Below are 10,802 nucleotides of genomic sequence, written 5' to 3' on the forward strand. Positions count from 1 at the left end.
TTATGGCCTATTCTTTCCTGGACTTCAGATCCACCTCCTGTGGTGGTTCTGTGGACAGAAATCCCATTAGATTCCATTGTTATTATAACTCCTGGGCCATGTTCTGTTGTTAGTTTTGGGGGTTGGAAGAGGCCAGGCCTGAATTGCCTTATTGCGTTGGGCAGTAGGTTGTAAGATGCCCCAACATTATATTGTTTGCTAAGTCTGGCTTTTTCTTTTTTGAATTTTAAAAAATTTTTCAAAGGTTTTTATTTATTCGGTAGAAAGAGATAGAGGCAGCACAAGCAAGTGGAGCAGCAGGCAGAGGGAGAGGGAGAAGCCGACTCCCCACTAAGCAGAGAGCCCAAGGTAGGGCTTGAACCCAGGACCCTGGGATCATGACCTGAGCCCAAGGCAGCTGCTTAACTGACTGAGCCTCCCAGGTGCTCCTCACTTAGGTTTACTAGAGAATCCTGAATTCTCACTTACTTATGCGGAGAACTCTGCTGTCTCTGGCCCCTAACCTATAACTCTGCTCTAAGTTTCTTTGTTTCTCTTAAGCCCATCATTGGCTCAGTTGAATAAAAGAGGCTTCTGTTCTCTAGGGCAGATCAAAAGATAGGCACAGACCCAGGGCAAGGGATATTCCCTTTCACAGTAGCCTCTGTCCTTTGAAGACAGGCATTGTTTTAAGTAGCATCTTCTTCACTCCTTTGTGTTAACACTTCTGCAGGTGGAACATTTTTGCTCCATCTTTTGGCCAAAGACTACGATCTCCTTAAAGGTTGGAATCACATCCCTAGCACCAAGCAGAGCGCCAAGCACAGAGAGGGTCTGTAATAAATGTGTGTTAAGTGGAGGAATAAAAGACAGGCTGTTACTATTTCTTCCACTGTGTGAATGGGTTCAGCATGACAATATTAGGTCTGGAGGGACTCTAAAAGGTCAATTAGTTCATTTTTCTGCTTCTGTCCAAGAACACATACCAGATAACTAGGTAGCTAGTCTGATTTTAAGTATATAAAAGGAAAGAAAATTACAGTTTCCTTTGGTAATCCATTCTAGTGTTTAACAACTCTCCCTGTCAGCAAGATTTCCTTTATATCTAGCCTAAAGCTCCCACATTGCGTTCTTAAACCTTAGCAGGTAGAAACGTGCAGCCAGGATTTCAATGGTTTTTATTTCTTTAACTACTTTTGAACAAGTATTTAGAGGCCAAATGTTTCCTTTCTATGTTTCAGTTCATAGGCTTTTCTTTATCAGAAGATATATGCACTTACCAGTTCTTGTCACTTAGCTCCAAACTGCCAATGCCTTGATATTAGCTCTTTACTGTGGTATGTTGATTATATTAATAGTTTCAATTTGCACCATCTTTTTTGGTTGAGCCCTCCCACACTGGCTCTGGGCTTAACCATGTGATTTTCTTTGGCCATTGGGACAATAGTCAGCTAAATATGAGCCAAGACTTGAAAAATTGCTTGCATATCCTCTTTTCTGGTATCTCACCGTGAGAACAGGCCCCGCTCAACCTGCTGGAGAGATAAGACTACAGGGATAGATGAGATAACCTATGTGGAGAAGAGCTGAGTCTTCTGAGGTGAGGCTGTCCAAGGAACAGCCACCCCCCAGATAACATGCAAGCTGGGCACAGATGCATGAGGGAGCTCAGCCAAGATCGACTGAGCCAGGCTCAGATCATCAGAAATAACTGCTCAATGAACCCACATACTCATGATACATAAGTGGATATTGCCTTAAGCCATTAATTTCTTTTTTTTTAAAGATTTTTATTTATTTATTTGAGAGACAGTGAGAGAGAGCATGAGAGGGGAGAAGGTCAGAGGGAGAAGCAGACTCCCCATGGAGCTGGGAGCTCGATGCGGGACTCGATCTTGAGACTCTGGGATCATGACCTGAGCCGAAGGCAACTGCTCAACCAACTGAGCCACCTAGGCACCCAAACCATTAATTTCTAAGGTGGTTTGTTTGCAGCAAGAATTGACACTCTCCCTAGGTGTAACTTCCCAGCTCTGGTGGAGCTTAATCTCAGTAACAGTTTCCCCTTTGCTGCTATGGAAGTAGGTAAGCTTCTCTCTTATTGTCTTAATTTTTCCCTGTGCAGTTTCCTCATTGCTTTACTTTGAGTGATCAAACAGCACAAACAACGCTGGCCTAATCACTTGGATTCTGAGACTCAGTAATTTGCTGACTGGTATTGGGGAGGAAAAAAAAAATTACTCTACCCTTTAAGTTCTTCTAGCTTAGATTTAAGTTGACATGAGACAAATTAACAGGACAAAATCAAACAAGTTTAATAGTACACATACTTCTTGAATCCATGGAAGACACCCCAGTAAAACTGGGTAATTCCTCAAAATAGCTGAAACCATCACCTTAAATACCATCTCCAGCTAAAGACAAAAATAAAAAGCTGGGGGTATAGAGTAAGTTATTGGAGGTTACCAGGAAAAGGACAGTAAACAAAGGTAATGCCGATTTAAGTTTAGGCCTTCTCCACTGGGAACAGTTTCTAGAAATTTAGAGTCACCCCCTCTTCCTGGTATTGAGGGAGACAACCGTGTAAGTAGAGATTTCCCTATACATGCAAATATCTCTTACAAAAGGGTAACTTCTACTCAATTTTCAGAGCTGCTCCTGTGTCTGCAATTTCTTAAAAATATCCAGTTTAGAATAGTCAATATGCCAAAAAGGCATACCTTAGAGGGGCAAAACTGGCTTCCCTATGGATTCCAAGGACTGAAATGAGGAACTTAAAGTAATCAAAGAAATGGGCGGTGTGTTTTAAAAAGTGAGTTTTAAGATCATTGTAGTACTAAATTACACCCACTTTAAATGTGCTTATGTTATTCTCAGCAGTATTTGTATGCTGCTCATGTTAATTCTCCAATTGTTTCAGAATGACTGTACTAACCCTTCTCAGAAATGACACTGCCATCATCTACTATGAATAGGAGACTGAAGCCCAGATACAGATCTCCCATGTTATATAGACATAAATGTATTCTCTCCATCCTGCTCTCAAAATTCTTGATTTTGTTATTCCTTCTTAATCTTCTTTCATACAAGGTTAAACTTCTCCATTTCCCTACCAACACTTTACCCTTTCAATTTAACATTTTCTCATCTCATTTTCATTGACTCTATGATATACTCAAGATAAAATAATGGTCAGCTACTTGTGAGATCCAGTTGGCTTTTTGTCAGTGCTCATACTTCTTGAACTTTATTGAATATTTAATGTGATTGGATACCTCTGTCTCTTTCTGAACCGTTCACTTGTCTTTGGCTTCTGTGCTAAGACATTTGGCTGTGACTCCTTTAATAGACCTTTTGTGGCTCTTCTCTCCCCACCTGCCTCTAAGTGTAAAATTTCCCTATGGTGAACTAATCGGCTATCTTCCTTTCTTTATACTTTCTTCCGTAACTACATAGGTAAGCTTTCCATCTCCCACCCATTTCACTCCAATACTGATAAAGCTCAACCTATCACAGTGTGTCCACTCCTGCTTACTAAACATGTGCTTCCATATTTAGGTGAGCCCTACTGACCTAGACCACTGTGGAATAAAGAATAAGTTGTTTTTTCTCCTTCGTATTCAATTTGATGTGTCATAGCCAAAATCATTTTGTTTTGAACTATGACATTATAAGGCATGTAAGTTATGTTTTGTTATTTAAACAAATAAGTCAAACTATGAAACTGCCAAATTCAAAGGTCTGTGAGTCTTCTCTTTACGGTAAGTGGATGAATCTGCTGTTTCTGGATAGGCTCATATCTACTCCACTTATATTTCGGTTCAGTCAGCTGGGGAAATGACTCCGACTTCGCTTTGTTTCTTGATGCAGTACAACAGGGCATGCCAGAGAACTCTGTAGGGAAGGCTCGAAAGTAAATGAATTTTATTCACATACTGAATGGTTTTATTTGGTGTTTCCACTCTGGCTCTTTCATGTAATGTCTCCTTTCTTTTGTTCTGTGTTGTTAATGCATAGCCTCTGAAGCTGAGTGTGCCCTGGAGAGAGATGGGGATGCTCACAGTGACGGTTCTTGGCACTGGGGCTTGGAGGAGGCAGAGGGACTACAGAGCCTGAGGAGACAAGTAAGGAGCAAGCTGCTAGCCTCGGAGTGGTACACAGCATCTCCAGGTCTTTCTGTGTGCCTCCTCACTCTTCAGGGTTTTTCCTAAAGCTCAAAGCTAAGCAGAAAATTCTTGTCCGCAGATGAACTTCTAACAGAGTTTTCATTCTCCTACTGGGTCTCAGCTTCTCCCTTTCTATGTCAACCATTCTGATCACCGAGTTTTATACAATGTTGTTGCATATGATTCTGTTTTGTTTTCCTGTAAATGTGGAAGGTGGCTAAGACAAGACTCATCCTGTAGCTCTTGAATTCAAGCAATAAAGACTCATGGCAACAATCGCAGAGTAAGCGTCAGTGATTCACGCTGTGAGATGAAGGGAGCTTGAATTATAGTAGACTAATGAAATAATGATTCCTTGCCATAATGTGATCATGATCCCATCAGTGAATTAACAATGATTCAAGGACCTTCTAAAAATCACTGTCGGCATTGACTTACATGGTATAGATGGCTTCTTTATCAATTTGAAGAACTAGGCTTTTTGTTAGCATGTTTGAAAATGCTGTTACTCAGTGTGAACTGTGGACCAGCAGCTTCTGCATCACCTTGGACTTGTAAGAAATGCAGAGTCTCAATCCCAGCCCAGGACTAATGAACAAAACTTGCATTTTTAACAGGGTTCTCAGGTGATATGAATGCACTTCTAATTTTGAAAATAATATTTTAAGGTATAAAGTCTATTATTCTAAATTTCATTCATCGATACTTCAATCTAGTAATGTTTCTTCTCTCCTTATATGTTTTTTTCTTTCTGAGTCTCTGAGAAAATATCACTTAACCACATACATTTAGTTGAGTTCAGGACTTCTTGGGTCACATTGATTAGAATGAGTACCAGTCAGACCACATTGAAAATATCTGAATGCAAACCAATGAGAATCTGTTTCTAAATCCTTAGTTGACTATTTGGTAAATCATGACTTTCCCCTTCTCTATCTCTATCTATCTATCTATCTATCACACACACACACAAACTCATACACACACACACACTGACATTGGGCTTGGGAAAGTCCAGTTTTCTAGTTCTAAGTAAAAGGCTGGTTAAACATTCATTATGTTTGAGGCACACTTTATTTTTTTATTTTATTATTTTTTTAAGATTTTATTTATTTATTTGACAGACAGAGATTACAGGTAGGCAGAGAGGCAGGCAGAGAGAGAGGAGGAAGCAGGGTCCCTGCTGAGCAGAGAGCCCGATGTGGGGCTCGATCCCAGGACTCTGAGATCATGACCTGAGCCGAAGGCAGAGACTTTAAACCACTGAGCCACCCAGGCGCCCCTTGAGGCACACTTTAAATGACACAGTAATTTTAGGAGCCCCAATGGAAGAATAGAAGTGGTTCTTTTTTTTTTAAATTTAATTTATTTATATTTATTTTTAATTTTTTTTAAAAGAATAGAAGTGGTTCTAGTGAAATTCTATTGCTAGATTACCTGGTTTAGGAAAATTGTTTCCCAACAGGCCATTGTTCTTGCAGTGATAACTCATCCAAAGAGGGAAATGTTGGATCAAACTCACAACTAAAACTCAACACAGTTAAGTGAAACCTCTAAGAAAAGTCTCAGGATAAACTTTATTTATATAGAAAGAGCAAAACATTATTGATAATCCTTATTTGCCTCCATCTGCGAGAGGGGTACTTTAGATGGGTTTGAAAATACTAAGTATGTCCAAGATTATATGAGTTGTGGGTTTTTATACTGATATGGAGGCTGAGCTGGAGTGAGGTATCTTTTCCAGGGGAGAAAGGAAAAAGAGTTTACAGTACCAGAATGGCCATCTGTACTGACTCTAGATCCAAATCTCAGAGAGGAAGTGACAACTTCTATTACTACGGACTAACTGGTCTCCTGACTCCATTTCAGGGACGTTGGTTGGAAGTCAAGGATGTTTTAGAAAAATAAGTAGGACCCGTAAACAGAACCCAAGAACACCATATGGAAATTCCTTCAAATTGATGACTTTACATATTCCTTAACTCAATTATGTATTTATTCAGTAGGTAGTTATTAAGGGCTTGTTATCTATTTAGCACTATCCTATGTACTGAGTTTATAGCAGTGATCAAAATGGACAAGTGTAATTGCTGTCTACGGCTTAACAGCTTTTGGTAGGAAACCATTGGAAGGTTTTGAGTGGAGGTGTGATGTGACTTAGCTTATTGTTTAGGAATATCCCTCTGGCTGCTCTGTTGAAAAGAGATTGCATTTGTTAAATGGAATGGTTTGATGGACTACCAAAGACATCGGTGTAAGGCCTCCTCTATATGTACATCTAGGTTTTTGAATATAAATTTTAAGATCTATTTACTTAAGGCTCTAGAACCATTCACTCATGATAACTCTTTAGATTTAACATCTTCTATTAAAGTTAAAGACAATAAAACTGTTCTCCAAAAAGCATTGCTTAAATTTTATTTTGAGTAGTAGATTCCTCTTCAGGTAGGATAGTATCAGGGTGAATGTCTGGTGCAGACTACTGTAAAAAAAGTCTTCCTAAAAATTAGTGTAGCTGCTCAATGTCTCCTGGAACTTCCCATTAGACTTTTGTTAAAAATTCAGGTCTTGATCTCTCCATATATTAACTTGCATGAGAAATAGATTTGGGGATTAAGGGAAAAGAAGCTAACATTTCTTGGTAGCATATTATGCACCAAATACTTTATGTACATCCTTTCATTTAATCCTCATGCCAGTAATGGACAGTGGGGTAGATATTATTATTCCTGACTCACAGATGTGGAAAATGAGCTCAGAGTGGTTATTTCCCTATGATTCACAACCTGTTATTGGCAGGAGTAGAACTTGGAAACCAAGTTGTCTTCTTGTGATAGCACTATACTACATCAGCAAAAACCACGAGAGACTGTGGACTCCAAGAAACAAACTGAGGGTTTTAGAAGAGAAGGGGGTGGGGGGATGGGTTCACAATGAACCCAAGCAAATGAACAGAAATTCCTGGTGGTGGGTATTAAGGAGGGCACGTATTGTATGGCGCACTGGGTGTTATATGTAAACAATGAATCTTGGAACACTACATCAAAAACTAATGATGTACTGTATGGTGACTAACATAACATAATAAAAACAAAACAAAACAAACAAACAAACTATTGGTATATACCATGGACACTGCTACTGGGCTACTCACCTTATTACAACATTTCAAATTAACTAAATGTACAGATGGAAGACTGTTGCATCCCTTACAATTCTGTAACTCGGGTCATCTAAACAACCCACTGTCTTAATTGCTTATTAAATAATATTCTCGTTAAAAACCCAGTTGTCATAGTTGGTATCTGATGGAGCAACATGTGAGTGACCATTGTCTATTAGGAGGCCACTATCAAAAGAAAATGTCAAGTGTTGATGAAGATGTGAAGAAATTGAAACCCTTGTGCACTGTTGGTGGGAATATATGATGGTATAGTTATTATGAAAAACAGAATGGAGGTTTCTCAAAAAATTATAAATAGGTAAATTAAAAATTACCATATGACCTAGCCATCCCACTTCTGGGTGGGTATATATTCAAAATAACTGAAAGCAGGATTTTAGAGATGTATTTACACACTCATGTTTATTACAATATTATTCACAATAGTCAAGAGGTTGAAGCAATACAAATATCCATTGGTGGATGAATGGATACTGTGCAGGATAAGAAAATCAAGCATTTACCACTAAAACAAATTAAAGACATTCATCTGTCCATATTCTCTAAGATCTAACTTGTATCAAGTTAGGTCCCTTAAATGTGATCTACCTGAAACATATTGGTGTCTAACCTTCTGTAAAAGGGGTTGACAAATTTCTAAAACAACAACATGTTTTTCACCTTTATTTAAGGTCAACCTAAGGAATTACTTTATGAAGAGTACTTTTCCATCATTTGTAAAATTGTTATTAAACACAATGTTTATGTTTATGTATAATCCAGATGCTCCTGATTTTAAAAAGCCTGCATTTGATTCCTCTGATTTTTCTGAATTTAGGTTGGTTTGTCTACTTTCCTTACACAATATTTTTCTTCATTTATTATAGAATGAGAATAATGCCACTCATTCTATTTACTTTTTATTTAGCTTTCAGGAAGCTCAGATTATGTTTTGGTAATGTTTTATAATTTTTTAGTTTTTGTTTTCTGACATAATCACCATCATCATCACCACCATTAAGCATTACGTTTTTACTTCATATTTTATTATGAACTAACGTTAACCTTATCATGGATTTAACAAAATGAAATTTCTGGACTTGTAGGCCTTATCAAACTATGGCCAGGTCTCCAAACTTGTCATATGGAAGCTTTCACTCATGTGCAGTTGGCTACTGAAGCATTTCTCAAATCTATAAAAACTGTCCTTAAGGACATCTGGGTGGCTCAGATGGTTAAGCATCTGCCTTTGCCTCAGATCATGATCCAAGAGTCCTGGGGTCAGCCCTGAACCTGCTCAGTGGGAAACCTGTTTTCTCTCTCTCTCTCTCTGCTGGTCCCCCTGCTTGTGCTCTCTCTCTCTGGCAAATTAGTTAATTAATTAAAAAAAAAAAAAACTCTGTTGTTAAAGGCAGAAAGAATGAATAAGAAGCCCGAAGGGATTTAAGAGTGTATCTCAAATGGCCCACTATAGGCATCATATTCCTTTGTAGATTTATCTCTTCCATAATATCTGCATTTTGTAAAGAGGAAAAAAAAGATTATTTTTAAATCACTTACCAGTCAAAATATTAAAAAATTTTTCTTCAAATCTTTGAATAAAATTAATACTCAATGTAGATGTACTATCTTTATCCTGTGACTTTGATTTTAATTCTTTAATTCTTAATACTAAGTGTGTTACTAAAGAGAAATTTAGAACTGAAGGGAAACTTGGATATGACCTTTCCCAGTCCTTCCTTCGTTTTCCGTGTTATGCAAGTCAGGTAAAGAAAAGTTCAACCAAGATTACCCAGAATAGAATTTGTTTCTGGTCTCCTGCACTAGGGACTGCCCGTGTACAACTTGCTTCATTCTATGGTCTGTGTCTTGTTAAATCACACAAGGAGTCTGGATCAGATGATCCCCAGGTTCCTTTCCAGCTCAACTATTTTATTTTTGTATTTCTGAAAGCCATGACCATGCTAGGCTTCAATAATGTAAGCAGAATTAAAAAAAAAAATGGAGGGAGGAGTCAAGATGGTGGAGAAGTAGCAGGCTGAGACTACTTCAGGTAGCAGGAGATCAGCTAGATAGCTTATCTAAAAATTGCAAACACCTACAAATCCAACAGGAGATCGAAGAGAAGAAGAACAGCAATTCTAGAAACAAAATCAACCACTTTCTGAAAGGTAGGACTGGCGGAGAAGTGAATCCAAAGCTATGGGAAGATAGACTGCGGGGGGAGGGGCCGCTCCCGGCAAGTGGCGGAGCAATGGAGCACAACATCAGGACTTTTAAAAGTCTGTCCTGCTGAGGGACATTGCTCCAGAGGCTTAACCGGGGTGAAGCCCACGCGGGGTCAGCGTGGCCTCAGGTCCCGCAGGGTCACAGAAGGATCAGGGGTGTCTGAGTGTCGCAGAGCTTACAGGTATTAGAACGGGGAAGCCGGCTACAGAGACAGAGCTGAGGAGTGAGCTCTCAGCTCGGGGTTACCTTGAACCGGTCGCAGGCTCGGTCAGCTTTGAGCGCGGCCGGAGGCCAGGGTGATGGGAGTAATTGGGCGCTGTTGTCTGAGGGTGCACTGAGGAGTGGGGCCCTGGGCTCTCGGCTCCTCCAGGCCAGAGACTGGGCGGCCACCATCTTCATTCCCGCCCTCCAGAACTCTACGGAAAGCGCTCAGGGAACAAAAGCTCCCGAAAGCAAACCTGAGCGGATTACTCAGCCCGGCCCCGGGTAAGGGCGGTGCAACTCTGCCTGGGGCAAAGACGCTTGAGAATCACTACAACAGGCCCCTCCCCCAGAAGAGCAACAAGAAATCCAGCCAGGACCAAGTTCACCTACCAAGGAGTGCAGTTTCAATACCAAGGAGAACAGCGGAATTCCAGATGGGGAAAAAGCAAAGCACGGAACTCATGGCTTTCTCCCCATGATTCTTTAGTCTTGCAGTTAATTTAATTTTTTTCTTTTTCAAATTTTTTTTTCTCTCTTCTTTTGCTAAATTTTTTTTAACGTTTACCCTTTTCTTTTTTAACATTTTTAACTAGTTTATCTAATATATATATATATATATATATATAGTCTTTTTTATATTTTTTCTTTATTCGTTTTCTTTTTTTAATTGTTTCTTTCTTTCTTTTTTTTTCTCTGAACGTCTTTTTATCCCCTTTCTCCCCCCTCACAATTTGGGATCTCTTCTGATTTGATTAAAGCATATTTTCCTGGGGTCTTTGCCACCCTTTTAGTATTTTACTTGCTCCTTCATATACTCTTATCTGGACAAAATGACAAGGCAGAAAAATTCACCACAAAAAAAAAGAACAAGAGGCAGTGACTAAGGCTAGGGACCTAATCAATACAGACATTGGTAATATGTCAGATCTAGAGTTCAGAATGACAATTCTCAAGGTTCTAGCCAGGCTCGAAAAAGGCATGGAAGATATTAGAGAAACACTCTTGGGAGATATAAAAGCCCTTTCTGGAGAAATAAAAGAACTAAAATCTAACCAAGGTGA

The sequence above is a fragment of the Lutra lutra genome, chromosome 6 (assembly GCF_902655055.1).
Source record: "Lutra lutra chromosome 6, mLutLut1.2, whole genome shotgun sequence".
NCBI lineage: Eukaryota > Metazoa > Chordata > Mammalia > Carnivora > Mustelidae > Lutra > Lutra lutra.